This window comes from Drosophila willistoni, assembly GCF_018902025.1.
Source record: "Drosophila willistoni isolate 14030-0811.24 chromosome XL unlocalized genomic scaffold, UCI_dwil_1.1 Seg142, whole genome shotgun sequence".
NCBI lineage: Eukaryota > Metazoa > Arthropoda > Insecta > Diptera > Drosophilidae > Drosophila > Drosophila willistoni.
Genome location: NW_025814053.1, coordinates 4,306,566 through 4,334,037, shown reverse-complemented (window position 1 = coordinate 4,334,037; position 27,472 = coordinate 4,306,566). Strand labels below are relative to the sequence as shown.

General features: G+C 34.0%; 1 long non-coding RNA gene across 2 annotated transcripts in view; it reads right to left on the bottom strand.

Moving 5' to 3' along the window:
- The window catches only part of LOC124460527, a 103,016-nt gene that overhangs the window by 45,001 nt on the left and 30,543 nt on the right, over nucleotides 1-27,472 (bottom strand). The window contains exons 1-2 of one of the 2 annotated variants that reach the window (XR_006954440.1): nucleotides 17,990-18,201; nucleotides 1,773-1,854 (exon numbers count right to left, since the gene is read on the bottom strand). This is a non-coding gene — a long non-coding RNA (uncharacterized LOC124460527). Of the gene's footprint in view, nucleotides 1-1,772; nucleotides 1,855-17,989; nucleotides 18,202-27,472 lie in introns of those variants that run through there. The other variant, XR_006954441.1, reaches the window with a different exon arrangement.

Sequence of the window (27,472 nt, the reverse complement as noted above, 5' to 3'; positions counted from 1 at the left end):
GGAGTTTTTTTTTTGCTGGAGCGGGGGGGTAGGGGGTTTCTTTTTTTGGTAGGGCAGAAAACAGGAGGCAAAAAAGAAGGGCCAAGGAGCTGCTGTTGCTGTTGCTGCTGCCACTGTTGGATGCTGCTTTGGTTTTTTGTTTCGCTTCAGTTCTTTTTTTCTTCGGGTTCTGGCTCTGCCATAGAGGAGTTGCCACACAACAACAACAACAACAACAACAACAGCGTAATGAGAGGCGGCTGCTGCCTCTATTTCTGTCTTCTTCTAACTCACATCGAAACAAGGCAACAGAATACAAAAAAAAATATACAGAAAGAATAATAATAATAATAATGAAAAGTTTTATGCATAGAAAAGAGCAAAAAAAAAAAAAAAAACAAAAAAAACATAACGAAACATGAGAGAAAAGAACGAACAAAAAATGTAAAAGTATTGCAAAAAAAGAAAAAGTAAAATTAAGTGTGTGTGTGTGTGTGTGTGAGAGAGAGAAAGAGGGAGATAGCAGGCCATGTATTTGAAACTAAACTGCAAAAATAGAAGCACAGCCGCCCTTCATTTCACAACGCCACCCAACCACCTAGCCATACCCACTTCTCAGTTGCACATTAAGTTAATGCCCCACACCCCCCTTTCCACGCACCACATTTCTCTTCCTCTTCGTGGAGCTTGTGCGTCGCTTGCGACAACATCAAGAAAGTTGTAACTATGAAAATTTTATAAATTCCGCAGATTTTCTGGCGCTACAAATGGAGTTGAGAGCAAAGAGTGAGGAGTTGTCTTGTTGTTGTTGTTGTTGTTGTACGACAGTGGGGTAGTATAAAGGGGGGCAGCACAAGGAATTGATAGTCAGAGTCCTTGTTGTTTGGGGCAACAGCACAGTGAGTGAGTTCTTCTTCTTTTCCCTCTTTATTTTTGTCTTGCCCCTTTGAAAATTGAAGCATTGGCATTTCCGTATAAGGGTTAAAAAAGTTGTGCAACAATAAACTAGAAATATATATACACTTATGTATGTATGTATATTAGGTATGTATGTATGTTGTAGTATATGAGTTTCCGACTAGTTGTTTATTTACTGTACAACATTTGGCAATTTCTTCTAAACTAATTGATTTTAACAAACGGAAGGCAATAAAGGGAGGCAAAATATAAGTTTTTGCTCGGTTATCATTCAAATTAGATGAGCACTTTCCTATCATGTGAAAGTTTTGAAAAATCGGTCAACATCTAGCCTATTTACAGATTCGCATAGGCCTTGAATTTTTTGGTAATCAGCCTTTTCCAGGCGATATTTTGGACAAGTTTTAACGTCAGAAAGTTATGTCTCAATTGAATTGCAATTAAGAATGGCATTAATTTTGAATAACATTTAAATAAATCACTTTTTTTTTTATTTTTTTCTTTTGACATCCTAATGCAGATTGAAAGAACCTTTTCTTACTTAATAAAGTTAAGTATTTTTTAAATACTCCAGGAATTAACTATTTATTTATTTTAATTTATTGTATGGCTTGATAATTAGCCTGATTTATATTGCAATACATTAATTGCAAATTAAATTTAAATGAGTTTTAGTGAAAAATTTTGTTAAAATTTATAAAGTTGTGGAAATGCAAAGTTAAGAGTTTTTGCTTATTTTGAGATTTTTTTCAAATTGAATTTTTGTCAATTTTCTTATTTTACTCAAATAAATGAACCATGAGTCAATCTTTCAATCCCTTGCGGCGTATATTTATGTATTTTAATTAATTATTAACATAAAATATTAAACTTACCTTTTTCTTATGATTATTGCTGATGTTCCAACTATGAGAATTTGCCACAAAGTTGCCTGGTTTATATCGTATGCGAATTAATCTGTAAGAAAGCAAATAGTTAAAGTTACATTTTCGATATTATCTTCTGCTGAGTCTTAAATATAGATATTATAATGAATATTTCGGGATAGGGATTCGCAAGGAGTACAACTATAAGTTGCTTTACACGGAGTCAACTACTATTTACGTTTTTTGTTGTATTTTTGCAATTCTTTAAGCTAATACTTTGTCTTAATACTTAGAGAGTCTTAAATTTGTTCATAAGGAACTTGCACTAGGAAATCCATTTTGAAGCAGGAGATATCGATTAAGTTCGTGGTCACAAAAATTGCAAGAAGATGTTAATCTTCTATTAAAACAATGTGAAGAAGCAATAGAAGCAAACAAAAACTTAAAGAAGACTAATCGATAGCAAGTAAGTTTGTTTTCGTATCTTATTAACAGCATGAAACATTATTTTGAGTTTAATAAATATCTTATGTGCCTTTTAATGTGTTTAGTTTAAACAAAATTTAAAAGGAAGTTTAGTAAGGAGTAATCGAAATTCATGGGCCATGTCTGAAAGAGGATAATTGCCAGGTAATTGCCATTGTTTTTTCTAGTATTGCCAAGTTGTAAGCTACTTTATGATCTAGAAAAAAAACGTTCATTTAGCTTTACTATGTCGATCTTTGGTATCTGACTAGATGATGACTTGTAGAAAGATCGAAATTATCATCATAGGAATAGTCCTAAGCCAGCCAGAAATTTCAGATCATTAGGACTTGACAAAATATTTTGTTCATCTGGGTCAAGTACATAAAATGTCCCATATTGATAGGCAAAAAAATATATCTAATCTTTATCCGATTTTAATGAAAAATATATCATTCAACGGGGAATTCGATTCACTTTCTTGTGTTGTTCAAGAAAAAAAGTACTTTAGTACAAACTAGTATCGCAAAATGGCGTCGCCCAAGAGACCAAAAATTTCGATACAAAATTCAGATATTGAATTAACTCTAAATCCAAAATTTGGGGCTAAATTAAACATTTGTGGTATGCACTTCATCTTATTTTAGCTAGATCTACAATTTCTTCAAAGAGTTCATACTTCTATCTGTTATATTTAATATTTAAGTAAAAACGTCTTAAATATACATATGACCCCCAAAAAACCGGTCTTTTCTTTGTTCAAATGCAGCTGTGAAAAAAACGGATTGAACAATGAAGACCATTTTTACAGTTCATCATCATCATTTATGCAAAAAATTGCATTTAATTACTTAGGAACCGAGAAAATCAATACTAAATTCAAAAAAGAAAACGTCCTAAATTCGTGTCCCCCACTGTATGTACATATATTAATTGAAAAGGGCAAACAGTTTTTATTTCTTGACTAAGTAACTCAAGTATCGTCCTCATAAATATATAAAGTTTCTTGGACTAAATAATATTAATCTTAATTTTCATTAAAGTCTAGTCAAAATAAAAAAAATTTGTATACACTTAAATTGCGCTTAGTGGAAATTCAATTATTTTGTAGATAAATAAAAACTTGAAAGAATAAAACAAAATTCTTTAGCAATTCATAATTTTTAATTGTTTATGCTTTACGTTGTTGTTTGTGTTTTTTTTTTTGAAATTATTGTTTTTAATTTGATTTCATTTGATTTGATTAGATTAAATGAATTCACAGAAAGATAAGTAAAAAAAAACAAGGCAAGAGAGAGAGAGAGAGAGAGACAGAGAGACAGAGAGAAGAACGAAAAGTTGGCAAATTCAATGAAAGTTAATCAGGATGTCTGTTGCCTGGTGTCGTGAAAGCTTCCTTGGTCCTGGCAATTGAATTATTTAATAAATTAATTGCCAACAAAATGCCATCACTGTGACACGCCCACAAAATGTCGCTGTATAAAACCAAAATGAAATTACACAAAAACAAAAAAATGAAAATCATAATAATAATAATGATTATGATTATGAGAATGCGAAGTGGCATCGATTTCACTTTAAGGACATGGCAGGAGCAGGTCTCATATATTCAAAGAGGGTGGGTGGTTGGTTGGTTGGTTTGGTTAAAGATAGTGTTTAGCAAAAAAAAAAAAACGATCGATAATTTTTAATGTAGTCGTTTTTCGTGTATTTTTTATTTTAAGCACTCACCCATCATTCTATACCTTTTTTTGGCTTCACTTCCTCACCTCTACCTTCAGCTCCCCGATACATTGATGATTCCCCGCATAGCCCATAAGCTTAACCTAACCTATCCTACTGTCAACCCTCCCTCCGCCTACTCTTTGGTCCTTGCTTCATATGCTTGCTTCTCTTTCTATCACCCGTTGACCCGCTTCGCTTCAGTTCGTTACTTCGGTATGGGTTACGTTTTTTTTCGCTTTTTTGTTTTTGTCTATGTATATCATTTTGTTGTTGTTGTAGTTGTTGCTTTTTCTTTTTCTTCCTATTTTACTTTCTTTTCGTTATATATATATACATTATTTTTTTTTAATATTTACCCAATTCATCAAAAAAATAAGTAATTATAAACTTTTCAGTTTTTTTTTCTACTTTTTCGTTGTTGTCGTCGTCTATACTTTGTGTGTGTGTGTGTGTGTGTGAGCGTTTCCCTTTTACAAAACGCTTTCCTTGCCCTTTTCTGACTGTGCACACACACACACCGACAGCATCAAAGTTTCCTCCTTCCTACCCCCTTATTCCACTACCTCCTCCTCCACTTACCTCTCTCTAGCCGAAGAAGAAGAAAAAAAAATAACAGAAAAGAAAAGATGATGATGATGATGATGATGATGAAGAAGAAGATGAAGCAACAGCACAACCAGCGGAGAGGTGAGGAAAGACGCCAAAGAAGGAGGTTGAAGGCAAAAAAAAAAAAAAAAAAAAATTGGAAACAACCCCGAAAAAAGAAAGTTTTTGTTGTATAAGCGAAAAACTAAGCTTCTATTCAAATTCTACGCCATCGAGTGCTTCGCTTTTATTATTCATTCATTCCGTTCTTTTTTTTTTTGCCCCCCCACCTCCGCCTCCTCTCACCCCATCTCCCCGCACCTTGGCCACTGAGCAGTACTTTTTTTTTGGCACAAGCGAAATGAAAGCACAAGATGATGAAGAAGAAGCAGCAGCAGCAGCAAGGCAACAAAAAGAAAACGAAAGAAAGAAAAAAAAAAAAGATGAAAAATGTAAAGAAAGAGGAAAGTTTCCGATTACAGTAAGAGAAGAGGGAGCAGGAGAAGATGATGGTTGGGGTAGGGTGGATATTTGTATTATAGGCCCAAACACAAAGCCAAACACTAGTCCTTGTGCTCGCGACACACACACACACACACACATCCAGAGCAAGCGAGAGAGAAAACACACGCGCGCGCCTTTTGAGCATAAGTAGAATATAAAAATTTTGCGATTATGAATTTGAATAAAAGCGATACGAAGCCAAAAGTAAGTACGCTGTCGAGACTTCTTTCACTCTCATGCGAATGCGGATACGAATGCGGATGCCAGGACCACCCAATCACCCACCCCAACCACCACCCATCATCCATCTATCCAGACATATTCAACTTTTTCTTCTACTTCTTCTTCTTCTGCCCAAATACACACAGCTGAAACACCAGCTTCTGTTTCAGTGTCTGCTGCTTCTCATTTTTGTACATGGATTAGAAAAACAAAGCTGATAACTTTTTTTGAAATAAAATTGTTTTTTTTTTTTTTTTGTAATTGCACTTGAAAAAATTGAAACAGAAAACTAGCCTCAATTTTAACTAACTGTATGAAGTACTATTCCTTTTTTCATTATCTCCGATGAAACTACCTTTTCGTTTTGCTTAATTGGATGAACAACGTTTCCTACAACAGGGTTTGATCTTTACGAAAACAGAAAAATTGAATCCTCTTCATTATACCCGATGGAGCTACATATATGAGCTTGAAACTAATCGCTTTCTATTTGATAGTGAAACTGATAATTGGGAGATCGAAAGCCTTTCCTTCAATCGAGAGATTTTCCTTTTCTCGAATTGTTTAGAATCTAGTAATCTACATTCTAAGGAAATGTATGTTTTATGTTTTATGTCCTAATTGCCTTGTTAACCTAATAAATTGATAGTAATTTTTTAGGAGAGACTAGTAGAACATAGTAAATAACCATTTATTAATTTGATTAATTTTGTGTGAAAAATATTTTTCCTGTTTGTCTAGCCTTCTGAATACTTACTACACTCTAGCTGGCTTACATTGCGTATACGTTACTATTAGCTGCAAGAGTCTTTTGTTGAAAAACCATTTAGAGATCATATTTTTATCGTCCCAGAAAGTGTAGAGAAATGAATTTACGGCATTTGAGCAGAAGATATTATTATCATCCTTGATACACACTTAAAAACATTTTTTTAGAATTCTAGTTTCCGTAAAGGAACACCATTTGTTCTTTAAATTTAAGAAATTATCTTGAAACCTAAATATGAGTGTAACTAACTTTCAATTAAATACATTTTATGACTTAAATAAGGTCTCAGTTTGTTTTTATTTTCTATATTTTACAAGCACTGGCAACTAAGGCCTTCGGCTTAGACTAAGACTACATCCAAACACTAGCCTGGGATACTTAAAGTAATATATAATCGTATATGTTATCATCTACATATTAAAAACAATCCCTCTGTCAAAAGGCCATTTAAGTCTTAAAATCAATTTTGAACTAGTAAAATTGCCAATATCTAGCATGACCTTTCCATTTTGCCAAGATAATTCAATTTATTGAAGAAATCGTTGAAAAAATTTACCTTTACCCATCTATTAGTCTTAACAACTAATGAATTTATATGCAAAACCTTCCCCCCACACACACACACACACACAGACACACACACACACATGAGTTCTTGCCTTTTTGACTAAAAATTATTTTCGATAACTCTCAGTGGGAATTTAAAACTTCCTAGGTGGGGTGGTGGGAGGTTGTTTTTCATTTTAGCTAGGATTTTGTGGCTTAAGATTTTAATGTAAATTTTTGGTTAACTTAAGGGTTGGGCTTGGACCTGAGGCTATATTTAACTTTGACAAGGTATATTTGTGGCCCAATAAGTACTGAGTAGAAATTGCTAATGAATTCCATCAAAAGAACTAAGAACTTGTATCTGATTGATTGAAGCATTGCAGCTTCGTTATGAAGAAGTTTTGTTTTTCTTAGTGTATAAATTCATTTGTAGTTGCAATTTTTAGTTGCTGCCTTTTTCCACCTTTCGATTTTCATACATTATTCGAAGCTGACTACATAGTTTACTAACCCCCACCACTATTAACTCTACCCCATCTATCTATCTGTTATTTCTCTATCTCTCTCTCTCTCGCACACTCTCTCTTTCTCTCGCCAAGCGTTTACAACAGTCTTAAATCTCAAGAAACATGGCCGCTGTCGCTGTCGACGCTTTGGCATAATAATAACAATCAATAATAAAAAAAAAGAAAGAAAAAAAGCACAAAAAAAAAAATGAGAGCGAGAGAAACATAGAAAGTTAGGAAAGAGTAAGGGAGATGGACCGAAAATTGTGAAATAGTAGTAAATGGTGAATTTCAGTATTAGAGGCTGGTGCCGCGCGCCGCAATGTATGCTAACAAACAAAAAAAAGAAAAAAATTGAAATCAGAAGAAAATGTAAAGAACAGGAAAAGCGGAGGAATAGGAGAAGGAAAAGGGGAGCAAGCAAGCTGAGGCCCCAAGATGAGAGAAAATAAGTCCTCCACCCCACAAACAAACTCTTCCTACTAGCCCCCCCACGCTTCCCCCCTTTGCCTGTTTTGTTGCTTGTGTGTTACCTCTGCCAACGTTGCCAAATGTTTAAGCTAAGGATTAATATTTCTTCTTTTTAGAATTTTGTGCTTACCTCCTTGCCACTCTCTCTCTCTCTCTTTCTCTTTTACTGTACTTAGAGGGGCGGTTGTGTGTAAGTCTAAGTGAGTGAGTGTGTGTGTGTGTGTGTAGGTATTAAAAAAAGGCAGCACTTGTTGTGATGGCTGAAAGAATGGTGTATATGTGTGTGTGTGTGTGAGAGGGAAGATGGAGGGGAAGTCCATGAACCTGAGAGATGTTTCAGAAAATCTTTGTAAGCAGTTTTCACTTCTGGCAAATTTTCTTCGTCTTTTTCATTTTTTTAATTTTTTGGTTAGCGACGTCGAAGACGATGGGCCAAAAAAAAAAAGAAAGAAGGCTGCGAGCACACAAAATGATGAATAGAGTTACTCAAATACAACGAGAATAGGAAGGAGAAGGGCATTGGATTTGTAAAGGGAGATGAAGCCAAATGGAGGAGGAGGAGGAGGAGGTGTTGTCTTGCGTGTGTGTAGTTGAAACATGTTTAAAAATTTCTATAACGTCTTTTTGGCTGACAGAAAGAGATAGAGAGAGGGAGAGCAAGAGCTCGTCTGGATGGGGGCGAAGCAATAACTTCTAGTTCACATTTTCGTTTTTTTAATATTGTTGGCTTGTCTCTACGCCCACTGTGTGTGTGTCACTCCCACCACCAATTCTACGCCGCCCCTCCCCCTTCCCCTCCCCATCCCACCATCTCTTCTCATACTACTCTAACTGCCACTGCCACATCTTTTCATTAAAAAATTTTCCCTAGTCATTTTGTGTAAAGAGAGGAATGATTGATAACTTTGGCAAAGCATTTTGCCATTTTGGTTGTCATTCGCTGTGAGGCAACTTCCTACTGATCAAAGAAAGCAAAATACACACACACACACACACACACACATACATACATACATAATATTGTATATAAAATTTGATAATTCTTTTTAAATATAAATTTACTTGGCACATATATTTTTTTTTCATTTGTGTGCGGACAGTGAACTTTACTTATCAATTGAATGACACAGACAATTCAAGTGATAGAAAACAAAAAGAAAATGCAACAGAACAACAGCTAAAATTAATTTACAATCGGTTCCGTGTAGCAAATCTATATCGAATGGCCTAGATTCGGCAAAGATTAGATATAGATGATATATATGTATGCACATATATAGATAAAAGCTATTGGTAATCAGAATAAGTAAAATGAAAAAGTAACTGTGTTTCAAATTGCTCAATTGTAAGCTCTAATTTTGTTTCTTTCCGCCTCTAGGTGAAGTAGTTATAGTTCCCAACTAGTTTAAGAAGAGCCTATGCATCTCTCTTAGAGTCCGGACTTTACAAAAAAAATATAAATTAAATAAATTTCGTTAACTTATAAATGTATTAACATTTCGTATTTACATTTTAATTATTCTTACCGTTGGAGATAAGCATTTCTCACTCACTCTCTCCTGCTCTGTCTCTCTTTTTCTAATCAATTAATTAATATAAAATTGAATGAAATTGATTTTTGGTTTAGCTGGTAGAAAATTCAAATGTTTGTTTGAGTAAGTTTAGATAGTTTTTGTTGTTTAGTGTAAAGAAAGAAAATGAAATTATATTCTTTTTTATAGTCGATGAAAAGTCAATTTTACTTATAAGAAAAATAAGATTTGTATTTATTTTTTATAGTGTTAGTCTATTTTTTATAGTTTGTTATAATTGACAAATTATTATTTTTTATAGTTGATGGAAAAGTAGATTTTACTTATCATAGGGTATTATGGACAAAAGTTATTTTTAGATTTATTGGATTATATTGGATTATGAAAAGAACCAATGGCCAAAAGGTTAGAAATTCATGTTTGAGATTATATAATTTGATTCACACAATGTGAACTGTAATTATCAAGCAATGTAGCAACTTTATAACAATGTTTTTAAAAAATTGGGCAAATATATTTACTAACTATTTGTCTATTTCTCTGACCGTAATACAGATAGTTATTTGAGAAACAAAGTTAATTATATTTTGTATATACAGTTGGACCCCGATTATCTGGGCTCCCATTAACCGGACACCCCTACTTATTATCCGGGATGAAGTTGCGTTGGTTCCATTGTCACTGTTAACCGTGATTACCTCTATTATCCGTGATTTCAAACGAAAATTTAAAGGCTAAACAGTTGAAACAAACTATAAGCGTTTGTAGAATTCAGAAACATTTGTTTGTGGATTGATTTAAAGATATGTACGTACATATTTAGGGAAGAGTGGGGCTAATTATCGCCGAGTAGCCCAACTTTCGCCTACTTATAAAATTTCAAGTACGAAATATGCGAAAATTTTGCTCTCGATTTACAGGGTTTTTCGATTTCGCGTGATGGCTCTGGTCCCGACCGTCCCGGGTAATCGGGGTCCAACTGCATATATTTCTTTATTACAAAGATTTGAGTAATTTTTATTAAATTCGATTTGTTATGTTACCAAATCGCCCCCGAGAGGAGAAAATCAAACAAATCAAAAGACAATTACTTATCTTACTGATCTTAATCATGATTATGTAATTGAAATGATTTTATACGCATATTTTGTCCATATTATGTTTATATATACATATATGTTCGTATGTTTGTATAAACTCTGTAAGTTGAACTGCCATAAAATGTTATATGTATGTGTTTGGTTAAATAATTGGCTAGCTATTAATTAGAAGGTTTCCCTTAGTATGCAAAGTCAATGCACCTGGGTTATAAACATTATGATCATCATGAACCTCATGATGATGCTGATGATGATGATGATGATCATCTCTGTGAATCATTTTTTGGCCATTTTATGGGGTCTCGAGTCAATGCACTAAGCACCCTGTATAAATGCTGAGAACTTGCTAAAGTTTTTGTGTTTTTTGGGGAGAGAACTGCAAGCAGGCACGGCATGGCATGGCATGGCATGGCATGGCGTTGCGTTGCGTCGCTGCTTAGTGAGATCACCAAGGCAGAGCTGACAGAGAGCAGACCTGGAAAGTAATTTGCGTGTGTGTGAGTGTGTGTCGACGACTATCGCTCTCTGTTTAACTTGTTTGCTATCTTTCTACATCGTTGTTGCTGTTGTTGTGTCAGAACATCGGCCTCCCGCTTGCCTTTGCCTTGGCCATGACGATGATCACTTCGTATGTGTGCGTCGGTTTGGTTCGTCGGTTGTTCGGTTCGTTTTGTTCGCTTGCCTTGCGCTGATCGGGTCAATGACTGCCAAAATTGTTTTGCGACTTGGCAGCGCGCTAAAACTGAATAGTCGCACACACACACATACAAGTGTCGTTCTGGTTCTCTCTTTTTCTCTCTCTCTCTCTCTCTCTGTCTTACCCTTAGCCATCGCCTATGCAGTTAGGCATTTCTTCGTAGGCGTTTGTTATACATACACACACACGCACACTCACACACATGGGCATGTATGTATGTATGTACATTATATGCATATTTGCATTGTTGTTGTTTCGTTGTTTTTTTTTGTTTTTTATAGTATAGTCTCCAAAAAAAACAGTTTTGCAAGTTTAGTTTAGCCTTCCCCGCGCGCTGTCAGTTTTTGTGTGTGTTTTTGTTGTTGTTGTTTTTGTATTGTGTCATTTAATACCCGAAATTCTAGTCTAACCGGATACAAGGTTCGTTGCATTATTTTGCATTCAGTTTTTGTGTAAATATATACACATTAAAACATACATAAAGTATATATATATGTTAATATCAAGAGTAGGCCCTGTGACTAACTAACAAAGTAAACTGGCTTACTATATAAACAAAATTTTAATTACAAGCTTAAATGCCAATTTTTGGCATTTTTTGTGGATTAACAAATTTCTATCTTTAGACATTTAAAAGTCCATATATGTAATGTATATAATTTTTGAATTTTTTTCAATATTAAGCAAAGATTTCACCAAACTTAATTAAATTTCGATCCTTCAACATATGTATCTAATATAATTTATCCTAATGTATCTAACATGTAGATAATAGGATAAATTAATTAATCGTTTTTAAATATTCACTTTAAATTTTAACTCTAAAAAAGATCCCTCAATAATCTAAATATTAGAATTTAAAAAAAATAATCATTTTATTTGTATTCTTTTCTTTTCCTATTAAAGCTCTCTCAATATGAACGACTTTGCAAGATCACTTGAGAATGAAATGAAAAACTGAAATTCAAAATTTCACCAAAATTAATAAGTTCATCGAATATATTTTATTTCTTTTTTTTGTATTTTGTATTTTAGCAAAGAATCGATTCACATCTGATCTTAATAAAGCTTTTAACTTAACATAATGCCAAACTATTTCCATCGATTTGTTTTTTTGTAATAGGCAAACTTATTTTTGAAGTTACAACATTATCTAGTTGATATCATAGAAACACTCATTTTACTCATTTAAAGCATAACTTGAAATTGTATATGTAAACGTCAACAAGTTTTTCCAAAATTGATATTTTCAAGCGTCTATAATATTTGTATATATTTTATTCCACTGAATGGAAATAATTAGAACATTAAAAAATGGTTCAAAAATGCCCATATTCGGCTGTATATGTAAGTATATCCCTTTGATGTTTTGCAAATTTATAAAACTTTGGTAACTTCAACCGCTTTGTTTATAGATTTTTTTATAAAGATTGTCATAAGATACTTTTTCGAGATTAATTATTTCGGAAATACATTGCCAATTGCTATCATGGATAGACAACTCTTTTTAGTTGGATATTGAAGAGTTTTTCATCCGTTTTAATTAGGTTCTTTATGTTAGAAACCTGTTAGAACTTCAACAGTTTAGATAGTTTTGGTTTAGTTCGCTAAACAATTAAAAGGAATATTTTTTAGACATTCATATGTATTAAATAGTAATAATATTGAATTTGTTTTGAGTACAATAAAGTGTCTTTATATTCAAAAATGTAGAAATGTCATTATTTATAAGGATTTTGATTGATTTAAGAATTTTTTCAAGCAAAAGATGATAATATTAAGAAAACAACCTAATAAATCTCTTTATTTATCATTGAAATGTATTAAATCTTGTGATTAAGCCAATCTTAAAAAGAACATTTTGTATGCTATGAATTCTAAAAACAGAATCGTCTTCTATATGGACACATAGATAAAGAATTATATAGAGTTAAAAAATTTGTTGACCAATGATCAATTGGTTTAAATGGCCTTCGGGTTCAATAATTTATTTGAAATTTGCTTTTGTTTGCATTTTTCTCACAGTGTATGCGGCAAATTCTAATGGTTTTTGTGATAGATGCAATTTGTTGGAAGGGAAATTGAAGTGCTTTGCTCCTTTGGCTGTTGCAAGTTAATCAAAGCTTCAGCAAATAGTAATTATTATAATGACTGATTCAATCATCCTGCCGCCTTCCTGCTTCCTTCTTTATTTCTTGTGCTATTTTACCCCACCCCATACTCACACATACACACACACACACACACACGCACATGATTTAACCACCATATGTTGCAGCGGAATTAGTCAAAGTCAAAAAGCAAAGTTACGATGCGTTGAGATCCTTTTTGGGCATCATGATCATTGCCCTGCTTTATCTTTCAGCTTCACTCCCCTCACCTTCTTCTCTCTCTCTCTCTCTCTCTCTCACTCTCTCTGTCTGCATCCTCATTCTTGCTGTTATTGTTATTGTTAATTCTCCCTCCCTGTTTTGTGGCATTTTACAAGTTTTGCTTTTATTCCCCGCTCGTCGCATGAGTAATTTGCTATTTGATATTTTTCGCGAATGCGTTTCAGTTGGTGCATATATATCTATATATATACAATTATATATATATATATATACATAGTGAGAGCGAGAGAGTGAGGTACGTATATACCGATCTGTGTGTGTGTGTGTGTGTGTCTGATTCGGTTTCGGGTTTTTGGTTTTTAGCCTCATCATGATGATCATTGTTTGTATGTGTGAGGATTTTTATTTTGGCAACTGCAAGCTCCGCTGCTGCAGCCCTTTCTAACCCCTTCCCTTCTCTCCCCCATTCTTTCATTCTTCTCTCTCATTCTTGTCTCTCTTTCTCTCTCACACTCTCTCTGATCGCTGGTGGGATGCCTTTTCTACATGTACAAAGAAACATCAAGAATCTGTAGATACTTGGCGTTGTTTTGGTTTTTTTTTTTGGGCTTTTGTTTGGTTTCAGTTCTTTTCCCTTTTTTTTTTCCTTAGTGTGTGTATGTTTTTTTTTTTGGGTCATTGAACCTGGACTAAGAAATTGAGGATTTTCAGCTTGTTTGCCTAAAAACAAAAGTCTTCAAATTGGCTGCAGCAAAATCATTTTCACTGGAATCACTGTAGGAAGTGTTTTGTGGCAAGATATTAAAAAGTTGAATAACTCAACTTAGAGTCTGACGCGTTCTCTTCATTGATCATTCATCATCAAATCCAATGGGGAATAATACTTTTTTTTTTTATAGATTATATATTTTTTATCCTCGATTAGAGCCTTTTGTTAACTAGACTTTTAGATAACTTAAACTTAATGTTTCTAAAATGTATATTAAGTTTTTAATAGATCTTTTTATGTAATTGAATAGTTTTAATAACAGATTTTATTTATATTTGAGATGCTTTAACAACCGCTTTAACGCTAATTTCGCTATACAATCGATCTTATGGTAGATAGTTCATTAATTAAAAGCAAATTAGACCAAGTTATTGATTTGAAACAAAGAAATTTAAGAAAAGATTTTTATTTGAAGTTATTTGGAATCGAATATGGTAAAAGGTCTGATAATTAAGGCGAATTCATGTACAAATAAACGATCTCATCTTTACGATGAATTTAGCTAACATTATTGTAGATATCTTAGTTCACCAGGTTATTTCAAATCTAAGTATAAAGACTAAAGAAAACGTTATATTGACTGAATTTCGCTCTTTAGGAATAAAGTCTAAAGAAAATGTTTAATTGGCTGAATTTCAGACGATTTTAAGCTATTTATTTAGGTGATTAACTCTATAAGTTCTATGTGATTTTTAATTGAACGCTTTATCGCCAGCAAATGCTTGTAATATGTTATAGTAGAATTGAGCATCGATCTTCTTAAAATTCTCATCTCTTGTCTGATTTTCGAGTCCTTCACTAGTTACTAAAAGATCAGTTTTTATTATATCCTAAAGTTCAAGTTATGTCCATTACCTTTTCAGGAGCAAGATATAAATAATTCCTGGAAAGCTAAAACCGTTTGAAAATTCATTTCAACCAATATCGATATAGTTAGTGTCGTGTAATACTGAGATTCAGGGCGTGTTAAAAGAGATAAGGTAGCAACTTCATAAATTTTGAGAAGACATCTATCCTCTAAATCTGTCCCTTTCCGAGCATTGGGATTAAGTGTAAAAAATAACGAATCTTGACGCAATTTCTTTTATGTTTTCTTTCTCGCATTTTGCTAATATTGACCATGTAAGACCAAGTCAAGCGAAAGCCAGGTTATTATAATTATCAATATAATGAAAGTCAAAGGATTCGATTAGACTGTTAACTATATTGATGCAAGGGATTTATTTGTTAGTGTTGTATTACTCCCAATTTCAATATTGCTAGTAGCGATTCTTAATAAAGAAATTATTCTGCTATCGTTCTTGTTTAAACAAAACTGTGTTTGAGCCGGGTTTCAGGTCAATAAATCTTAATAATTTATAAGATTTAAAATCATAGGCAGCACAAAAGGTGAGCAGGTTGCTTGTTTAGCTATTTTAAGAACCACCAAGTTCTATCATCAGCAGACTTCGCTGAAGAATTCGCAGTTGTAATGGCCATACCATATCTTCAACGCTAAAAGTAGTTGGGAATTCAAACTACATGAAGCGAGAAAAGAACGGCAAAGCTGCGATCTTTTCTTGTTTAAATTGGAAAATTGTGAATAAAAAGATAATAATGAATAAATAAATAACAAATCAAAAAATCAGACAATTAGTTTGTATTTCTTAGAGAGCTTCTTGACGGAGTAACTTAAAGGACTTTTCTACGGTCCTTGGAACAAAGTCAGTGAAGAAAGTTTCAATGTTTTTGTAGTTGCATTGAATTAAAAATTGATTGAAAACATTTCAATGTTTTTTAGTTGAAAGATTTGAAAAACATTTCAATGTTTTTTAGTTGAAAGATTTAAAAAAACATTTCAATGTTTTCTAGTTGAGAGATTTGCAGAACGTTTCAATGTATTTAACATATGAAAATGTCTTATTGGCGTTGATAAATTTTATATTCTTAAAAAATCTCAATTAAAAAATTGTCAATTATTAATGGATTATTATTTTGGTTTTCAAATATTTAGATTTTATAAAACGAGATTGGTTTTGGTTTTCTATCGACTTGAAGTTGGTCTTTTTGGTTGCTGCATTCCATTTGATTAAATTTGTGGAATTTAATTAATAAGCAGCAATTAAGCAACAAATGCAAATTGATATTAAATAGCATGCATTAGCGGTTGCCCAATGAATGACCAAGAATGACTATCATCAATGTGATGATAATTATGCTGATAATGATGATGCTGATGATGATGATAATGATGGCAATATAGGGAACACAACTGGAGGCTCAATTATATATTTAGCAAGCTAACAAAACAATTGTTAGGCAATTGACTTCAATGTGCCGGACAACGCATGCTGCATGTCCTTGATCTGATGTTGAGTTCTACCCTCACGGTCCTCGTTCTATTTGGACCGTGTCAGACTAAACTTTTGTTGACTTTGTTTCACTCCCCCCTCTCTCTCACTATCTCTCACGCTTTCTCTCTGTGTAAGTGTGTGTGTGTTGTTGAGTGTGGCTTTGTATCTGTGTGTTGGATATTCTCCCATATCTCTTTACACGGCCCCGCGGTGGATGGTGATGAGTGAGGGTGATGGGTGAGGGTGAAGGTGAGGATGGAGGATAGGAAACTGGTCTATGTCTATGTCTATGCCTTCTGGCTGCATTTTGGCCTGGTCTAGCCTGGCCTGGCAGAATGGGGCATAACAAACGACAGAGTTTTGTGTTAAACGTTATGTTTAAGTCTTTTATTTTGTTTTCTTTTTGTTTCGGGTTTTTTCTCTGTATTTTTCTATTGCTTTTTGTATTTATTTTTTCTGCAGTTTGCAATTTGCCATTGTTGTTGCTACGGTTGTTGTTGTTGTTGTTGTTGGTGGTGGTCAAGTGTTAAAAATTATAAAGTAAATGTTTTGGTTTCCCCCTTGTCTATTGTTATTATAACTTTTTAATTTCTGACACTCCACACAAAAAACACATTTGTTTGAAAATTTTTCCATTTTTGATGTCATTTTATAGAATTTTTCAAAAAGGCAAAACTATTAAGCGAATAGAATAACGATTTTGTATACATTTAAATCTCTGTATTAAAAGATTTTTTCAATCTATCGGATTTAAGTACTGGATCCTTGTGGAAATAGCTAACATTGAAGGGCTTAGAATCTTTCAGATATCTACAATTAACAAAACAGTATTAAAATGGGTCCCACTATTGGGCTCTGAAAGGAACATTTGTTCATTACATATTTTAATTGGTTAATCACAGCATTTGAAAGATAATTAGAGCAAATGATTAAATAAAAAAAAATGAGCATAAGAGAAAAACTTAAACTATCTCAAGAGAAGAACGTATATCGTATTGTATACAGCCTTTTGGAGTTTACATGAAGAAACAAATTTATCATATTAGACCATATCGTTTTTTTTAGATATGGTCTTATAACTCTTCGAAATTCGGATCCCATTAAACTCTTAATTAGAGAAAATATTCAAAAGAACTCCAGCAATGGGGAAACCAACATTTAACTTGTAAAACTGGTCAAATTTTGATTCTAAGGAAGATTTTCTCACCCAAGATTTTCCCACACCAAAATTATAAGCAAAGTCCGCCGCTGAGAACTCTGTTATTGTAATTTGTCTATTAAACCTAGTCTATTAAAAAAAATCAACAGTTAGCAACTTTCAACACTAGCAAAGAAATCAACAAAACAAAATGTCAGCTTAAAATAATTTAAATTAAGTTTATTATTAGTAGTGGGAAAAATACAATTATACAATCTCTATATATAAAATTCTCGTAATAAATATAAAATTTAGTTTTCCCTCTAATGAAAGAACATTTTTTTCTTGTAATTGTTGAAAACTTTACCGAAATAAAGCATAAAAAGATTTTCAACACTGTGGGCACATAAATACTCAAAATAAATACTTTTCTAATACACAAAAATATGCATCAAATATTATGCAACACTGACAATTGTTTAAGAATAAAACTAGACATAGATATAGATATAGATCGTGATTACATACCTGCTTTATTTGTCTTTAGATTGACACAAAAAAAAACAAAACAAAATTCAATTCGGTGGACATTTTTTTTCGGTACAAAGACCAAACTCTTTTCTCTTGGTCGTTCGCTCTTTCTCTCTCTCTCTCTCTCTCTCGTTCTCTAATGCCAAATATATTTACTCCACTATAACTTTATGAGATTCTGGTAAATTGTTGTTGTTGTTTGTATTTTATTGGCTTTCTTTTTTGTTATTTGTTTTGTTTTTGTTTTTTTGGTTTTTGGTTGGTCAGTTTTCACTTGCAAGAATGTTGAAACAAGAAAAAAATTCGTTTTTTTATTGAAATTGGCTTCTCAACACTTGAACAAAAATATTTTGTGTATTACATGGCTCCAGCCAGTCGACAATTGACAACATTTGCCATTTGTTAATAAGTTTTTAATAGATTTTTGCATTGCACTTGGAACCAGTCAGGAGTCAAAGGACGAAAGTTGTTCGTTGCCTTGATTTGGTTTTGTTTTTCGTTTTTTTATTCGTTTTTTGTTTGTGTTTTTAAAATTATTTATTATGATTTTCAAATCACTTTGATTTGATGTTGTTTTGATTTCTTTTCTTTTTTTTGTTATTTTGTTTGTTATTTTTGATTTTTATGTTTGAAAATAATTTGCTCTCCTTTAATTTTTGGGGTTTTAAGAAGAATTTCTTTATTTTATTTTATATTTTTTTTTCTTTTTTTTTGTATATTCTGATTTTTAGACTGATTTTGGATTTTTTGGGGTCTCGAACGACGCACGTCCAATTCGAAAGCTAACTGATGTTCATCTAAATGGATCTGAACTATACGAAATATAATGTTGCCCAGAAAATGTCTTTTTTCGGGGGAGATCAACGTCTATGTAGTCGTCGTCGGCAGCGGCAGAATTGAAAGCTTACTAAATATATGTGTGTGTTTCTATGTGTGTGTGTGTGTTTGTGTGTATGTGTGTATGTGTGATGGCCTGCAGTTGTCAATGCTCCAACAGCAAAGTCGGTTCTGAGCCGCTGCGCCGCTGAGCCTGCACATAATATGCAGGCGACTTCATAATGAGCCCAAAACCAGGCACATCAGGCAGCAACATCATCATCATCATCATCAGCAACATCATCATTATCATTCAGTAGAATATGTGTGTGTGTGTGTGTGCGTATTGACTACCCCTACTTCAAGCTGCTGGAGCTGACCAAACGCTTTGCTGCCGCTGCTGTTGCTGCTGCTGTCGCCGCCGTTGCCGTTGCCGTTGCTCCTGCCAATTCTCTCTAGCTCTTTCTCTCCTTTTTGCTTCTGCTCTCTTTTTGTCTCACTCGCCAAAAAATAAAAATCTACCCAAAAAAAAAAAAAAAACAAAAAATAAACGAAAAAAAAAACGTTGAAGCAAAATGCAAAAAAAAGAAACCAAAAAATTTGCCAGCGCATGCACAACATACGAAAGAAAGAGCCAGCGGAGAGGAAAGCAAAAAGGGAGAAAGAAAGAAGAAGCAGCAGCAAAACGTAATCCAAATACTAAAAAAAAACGACAACAAAAAAAAAAAAAATAAAAAAATGCAATCGAAACCCTATAAAAATATGTGTGCAATTTACCTGCCGGCCGCCCTTGCCCCACCGACATGACGCTTTTACCAAACACATACAGCTGCCATAGTCTCGCACACACACACACACATAGTAGAAGAGGTGAAACAAGGGAAACGAGGTGATATGCGTGGCAAATGAGCGACGATTTCGTCCTTTTTCGGCCTATGCAGGGATTGGCATCGCTGCCAACTTCGTCGCTGACCAACGCTGCAACAAAATGTGCACGATGAAACAGCAGAACAAAAAAAAAACGAAAAGAAATTAACAACAACAATATTACACATTTTTATATTATATTCACTTATATAGAAATAATGCACAAACACCAGTTGCAGTTGCTGTTGCAGTTGCAGTTGCTGTTGCTGTTGGCAGTGCCGCGTTGCATGCGTGCGTCATGCGTGCATTTATGCTCTCTCTGTCGCTGTTGCTGCCGCTGCCTCTGCCGCCGAAAAAAAAAAACAACAAAATTTGTGGTGGAGGGGGAAAAAAAATGGAAAAACACATGCCTTACATAAAAAGTGCACTTTCCAAATGTGAGAGAGAGCAGAGCAGAGAGCAGGGTAAAAAGTTCATCGGTTTTTATTGTAAATTTTTATTTCCTTTTTCCTAAAATCCCCCAATCTTTCGTACTCATACCCACACCTATTGACCACCCTGGGCCACCCCGTGCACAGTGGTCAATAATCGTTAAATTAATAAATAAAATTTGTATTTTTTTCTTATTGCAGACCTGTTAAAAAGGGAAAACATCTGGCAATGCTTGAGACGCAAAAGACAGAGCATAAAAAGTAATCCAACCAAATTCTTGTTTACAAAACATTTTAAGAGACAATCAGTTCAAATAAAGGTACAATAACGATTAGTCCTCTTAAAAATCGATCTGTTGAGCGACATTTTGCAGAAGTGGAAATGGTGCTGCAAAATAGTGAGACTTAACCCCCTAAAGTGTGCAATAAGCAAATCCTAAAATGATTTTTTTGAAACACAAAGACAATTTTTTGGAATATTCTGTGGCTCAAAACTAATTATTGAAACAAAGATTGTTCATAGAATGTTTAGGTTAATGTAAATTTATAAATTTGTTAAAAGCAATTAATTTCCTAGCTTAATATTGCATACTTTAAGGAGCAAAGTTAAGCCATTTGACAGATCTGAATTTTTGATGCAAATTGCAGAGCTCTTAGGAACAATTTGTTAAGGAAAACACAAAAAACTGTTTGATTTTACAAAACAAATACATTTACACTTGACCAAATTGTATATAGTTTTACGAAAATTATATGGCAACGCTGGCCTTTAGAGCTTAGTGAGCCAAGAATTTAGCCAAACAAAGCTGAAGAGGTCTTTAAACTAAATTTTATAAAAAAAGTCTTAAACAAAGAATAAAGATGGAGGTTTACACTGTGGTTAGTCAAAAAAAGTTTTTGTATTCCCCCTAAGCTATGCAAAGAAAAAGTAATTTATCTCATAGTTTAACCACTTTCTATACAACTCTGTAATTAAGCCAACTATTATGAATATATTGTGAATAGAATATGATTATGAATATGAAAATATTATATAAAATATACAATTAATCATAAGTTTCATAAGAGTTACGATCTATTTGAAACATTTTGTTTGATCAACTTTCGAAAATTGTTATTAAAATGTTAGCCTGTTATATCTTTATTTATTAAGTTAGACCAAGATAAAAACCAAACAAAAAATCGTTTGAAACGAACCGTGACCAATGGTCGATTGTACACTGTAAGCAAACTCATTATATTTATTTAGTTAAGGACATTTTACACATATATGCACAGAAAACACACTTACATACGCACACACACACACACACAGACACACACACACACACACACAGTTGCCTAGATAGTCAAAAAAAAAGAAGGCAAAAACATGGAGAAAAAAACCATATAAAAATTACGTATACGCACCATGGCCACTGACAACTGGCGTTGGCTGGCCAACTCATACATGGCATACGCCGCTTGTGCCATGTCCTGGACTCTGTCCGGGCCATGTTCACGACTTATGCACATAGGCAAATTTTTCAAATCCCCCCAAAATAAGCGACGCATGTGTGTAGGCCTATCAAAAAGTCGCAAAAACGAAGCACATAATGGAAAAGCGCCAAAAAGTATTAAAAAATCTGGCGAGCACAAAAAAACACCGAACTCACTCACACAAACACGCAGACAAAACAAAACAAGTACACGAAAAAATGGGAGAATATACAAAAAAAAACTGCAAGCGGTGCACTGCAGCCGACTCGCTCTGTTGCACGCACTTCTCACACGCAGTTTGCCGGACACAAAATAAAAATATATAAAATAAAATAAAAAATTAACAAAAAAACAAAAAACAGGGAAAAAAACAACAACAAAAAACTCAACAACGAGAGAAAAAAAATCAGTAAAAAAGAGACAAAAAAAAAAAAGGAAAAAATTTCGTTTACGCACAAAAGTAGGCAACAAAAAATCGAGGCCTGTGTAAAATTCTAGAAACAGGTGGGTGGCATGAGAGGAAAAGAAAAGCCCAGAAAAAGAGACAGAGAAACACACACAGAGCGAACGAGAGATAGAGAGAGAGAGAGAGAGAGGCAATGCGGTAGAGAAAGATAGACATATATGGCATTGGGTGGTTTGAGTGAATAAGAGACAGAGAGAAATGGGAGCCTAGCCGGCCGGCTAGCTAACAGGCAAAGCCCGCCCGGACTCGACTGCACTGCACTGCAATGACATTGAATGCATTTTGTGGGCGGGCATCTTGCCAGCCAGCAACCTGCATTCTGCAGCAGAACTGCATTGCCTACCCGACGTCGAGGTCGACGTCGACGTCAACGTCAACGTCGTTGCATCGACATGAAAATAAAATTAAAAAATAAGTCAACAGAAAATCGAACAAGAGTAAGAGAGAGAGTGAGAGAGACAGATCAACACACACACGCACGAATTGCATTCCCCTATTTTTTAAAAAAATTTCGTTTCAACATTTTTGTTTGTTCTTTGCTTTTTTTGCAACTTTTTTTTCATGCGTGTCTGTGTGTGCGTGCAAAACAACCCCCGAAAAAAACTGCATCCGGCCCATACGCACGCATCCAAAACCGACCAGTCCGACTGTTATGGGCGTTTTTTCTACACAAAAAACCAAAAAACGACACGAATTAAAACAAAAAACAAAAACGTAAAAAAAGCAAAGCAAATATTATAAAAATGCAACTGCTGCAACGGCGACGGCAGCGGCAGCGGCGGCGGCGGCTGTTGCAACTGCAATTGCCGCATATCGCCATGGTGAACAGGAGGCAGGCAAAGTTAATATGCCAGGCAAATTGACGGGTGTGGTGCGGCAAGGTCGCGGGCAACAGAGAACAAAACCAAAAATGAAAAAATGAAATCGGAAAAAAAGAGGACAAAACAACCAAAATAAATAAGTGGAAATTATATAAAAATGCGCTAAAATGTGCACGCACAGCATGTGCATTGCACACACACATACACACACACATATATGCATGGAGGAAAGAGGTATATGTATGTATATGGATATATGTATACATTAGGCATTTGTGTTTTATATAATATGGAAGTGGGCAATTTTGTGTTGCCTGCTTTTGGGCGTCGCTCTTTAAGCCATACTCACACACACACACACACGTAGGATGTAAGTGTGAACTGGACAAACTGTAGCAGAAAAAAAAAACGAAGAGTATGAAAAAAAGAGCATGAGTGTGTGTGTGTGTGTGTGTGTGTGTGTGTGTGTGTGTGTGTGTGTGTGTGTGTATAGATTGTTAATATGTTTGCTTAATAGGCCTAGAGACTGCTTGTTGCTGCTGTTGCTGTTGTTTTTGTGTTCTCGTGGCTCGTGTTTGGTGATGGTATTGGTATGGGTGTTGGTGCTGCTCCCTCCATGAACCCATGTCTATGTCTGAGTTTATGTGCATATAAATCTATATCTATATAGACTTAACGATAATAAATTTCTGACTCAATGGTTATAGAAAAGTTACCGCTGAAAATTGCTAAAGACTAGTAAGTTGATCATGTTAGACAAACTAGAACTTGTTGCATACATTTTCCACACACACACACACACACACACACACACACACGCACAGAAACTCTACTTTAAAAAAAATCATTGCCTACTTTCCAGCACAAAGTACTTGATATTCTTGCAAAAACTACGAAAAAATGATTTTTTAAAATTGCCCATAAACAAAACGCTAAAAAAAAAACTATCTTTGATCAAATTTTACAATAATTTTTTAATTTCCATGATTTTAATTTCAAATGATTCAAATAATAAATTTTAAAATAATAAGAGCAATTTTTTGAATTTAAGTAAATTACTTTTCAAAAATCAAATCAATTCGTTTTCTTTTTTGTTTTAACAATTCAAAAGGTTTATAAAGTAAACATTTTTTTTAAAGAATACCTTATAATTTGGATAATAAGAGATTTCATGTCGTTGATTATATACTATATATAATAATATATTTATATAATATAATATAGTATTATATGTTTTATATAATACATTATGCAGGAACTATATTTATGTCATAATTTTATTCACAATCTGTTGTTCTCTTAAGATTAATCATCTTGCTATTAAATAAAGCTCAAACTGAAAGAAGTCTCACAATCCTCTTAATTTTTTTCCCGATAGAAATTTCTCGTAATATCACTTCAGAATTAAAGAGTCACCGATTACCAATAGAAAATGAATATAAAACCGAATAAATTTGTATATCGTTTCTATTGGAATCATTAGAATTAATGGGATAATGTTTATACCTGTTGCATTCACTTGAACGATTTGAATAAGTAAATTATAGAGTTCTTAAATTTAAGATAAATATTTGTCTACTTTAATAATTAACGAGAAGAAGTCCCGTCATTTGAGTCATTTCAAAAACATTAACTCATTTTATAAACTTCATGGAATATTAAGAATTGAATTGAATAAGAATAATAATAAGATTTTTCCATATTTACACTGAGATATTTCTCAATAAAGTAAGTTTATTAAGCGATGATTTCCATATTAGCTACATGTATTGGTGATTTGATCTGTCAAATTATTAAATTTCTTGTTTATTAAACTAAAAAATATGCTTTAATACCAAGGTTCTTTATAAAAATAAATCTTAAATATCAATATTCAGTAGCTTCTAATTGAGGGCGTGAAGTCAATATAAAAAGATGAACATTGCTCATCGTTTCACGCTAATCGAGAATATATATATGGTTTATGGGATCGTAAACGTCTTCTTCATGTAATATCTTTCTACATATATGATATAGATTTATAATTTATTTGTAGTATATAAAGTAGTTTGACTTTTTATAATTATAATTTTGGCCACCTGACCTGATGACTAAGACGACTAAGTTCACACGCTTAACTTAACTCGCATTAAACTTTTTGTTTTCTTTTAATAACTTTTCTCCTGCTTTTTCTATATATTAAAATCCTTCGACCAATACTTATTCGTTATTTTGTTTCAACTACTTGGCGATGATTTCTAAAGTTTTATTTTTTTATTTAAAATTAGACATTTAACCGAAAAGTAATAAATAAACGTCAATTATAGTATCCTTAATATATGTATATAGTTTGGTCCTCATTTCCATTGATTAATTGCATGCAAAAGGATCACTTTTACCATTTTTATTTCAAGTTGGTTTATCCTTTTGACATGACTGTACTTTTGCCAAAAAGTTGCAATTTTTGTAATGTGGCATACAAATTGTTGCCACAAAATAATATACAACAGGAAAAAACAGAAAAAAGAAAATGTAGCGAGTGTGCAAAAAAAAAGGAGGAAATGCCCAAAAAAAAAAAAAAAAATGAAAAAAATAAAACAACAAAATAAATGTAAATAAAAAATAAAAAAAAACCTGAAAAAATAAACCAGACCATAGGGATAGAGGTAGAGTGCGAAAGAGAAGCATATCGTTCATATACCGTTCGTTGTCTATGTATAATGTGCGAAAACAGAAAAAGTACAAGGTGTAAGGGCAACAGGGGGAGGGGAGTGAGTGGCGGTGGGCGCCCCCCAAAAAATATCACATTAACATCAACGACAGCGAGAGCCCAGCGTGTTTAATAAATGTATACACCAAACACGCACACACAGGCCTACAACTGCGTGTGTGTGTGTGAGTGTACATAATGTGCAGAAAACAAAAGAAAAAAAATTCTACAAAAATCCCTAAGAAAACAAAAAAAAAAAAGCACACAAAAATATTGGAAAAAAAAGAAGAAAAAACGTATAAAAAACAGGAAAAAAATATATTAATGATAAAAAACGCATGTCCAAAAGTTGGTACTTGGACCTACACACACACACACACACACACACACACACAGAAACACACACAAACGCATCACATACTGCCGCCAACATTGCCCTCCCTCTTCCTCATTCTCCTAGCAAACACCCAATTGCATTGCACGCACGAAAATAAAATGCAAATTGCAGTGCCACTTCATGAGACCAAAAAGGCGGGCGGGGGGTGGCTAAGGGAGCAACGGGAGCTGTGCGGAAGGGGAAAGAATGGGCTGGATGCTAGGCCGGATATGCTGCCCGCCAAGCGGCCATTGCATTTTTGTTTATCACACACACACACACACACACGGGCGTAAAAGTGTGACAGAGATGGTAAAAGTGTGTGCGTGGGAGAGAGAGAGAGAGCGAGCGCGGTTTATTTTATTTGGTTCATTTTTTCGTTTTTCCGTTTTGTTGTTTTGCTCGCTTTTCTCCACTGACATGATTTTTATTTATTTTGTTTTTTATCCATTTTGTTTTGTGTTGTTTTCACTTTTTTGTTTTGCTTATTTTCTGCCTGATGGGTGGGAGGGTGTTGTGAAGGGGTGACCAATACCAATCATAGGGGTAGGGGGGGCTGTGGGCTTGGGTGATATTCCTGTTGAAGGTGGATTGAGTGGGTGATGCTGGACAAATTACACATACGCCGCGTGGTATATATGCAAATGACACGAACCAAAGACAGAGGAGTGAGTGAGAAAACAGAGACAGAGAAAGGGAGAGATAGAGATAGAGAGAGGGAGAAAGAGAGAGAGCGAGAAAAAAGGAAACGATAGATAGATAGACCAGGGTAATGCAAGAGAGTGAGAGAAAAGACTCATTGAAATGGTTGCAAGTGTGTGGGGCAGGGGCAGGGGCCAGGGACCAGGGGCAGTGGGTGGCAGTAGACAAAGTGCGTAAGTTCGTTTCTCTCACTCTCTAGATCTTTCTCTTACTTACTCACTCTCACTCTCTCTCTCTCTCTAGCTTTTTCACTCTTTGTCTGTGTCTGTGGAACGTGTGTGTGCATTTGATTTTGGCCATTAGTGTGAAAGGGCAGGAGTAAGAGCATTTTTCTCATATGGGGAACGATCCAAAATTTTGCAATTTTTCTTTTTGTATTCGATGCCTGTTTTTTCTTTTTTTTTGCACTAACCTCCTACCTCCCTCCTCCGCATACACCCTCCCTCTGTCTCATCTATACTTTTGGATTATATTAATGTACCAACAAACTTATATACACGGCCTGGCATATCCTTTAATGTGTTTCTTTCTTCTTTGGCCCTCCAACCCCATTCCCCTGCACTTCACCCACTCAATTCACCCATGTGCCGTGTAGAGGAGGAGGAGGAGGAGGGGTCAAAAGGAGATTTATATAAACAATAAATTGTTATGCCTAGGCTTTGTCTTTTTCCTCTTTTTTTTGCTCTCATTTTTAAAAATTTTTTTCTTTTTTTTTGTAGATGATTTTTATTTATGTACTTAACCATGTGCATGTATATTATATTTATATGTATGGATTTATTAATTTGTCTATAGCTGTGTGAGTGTGTGTGTGTGTGTGTGTTTGTGTGTGG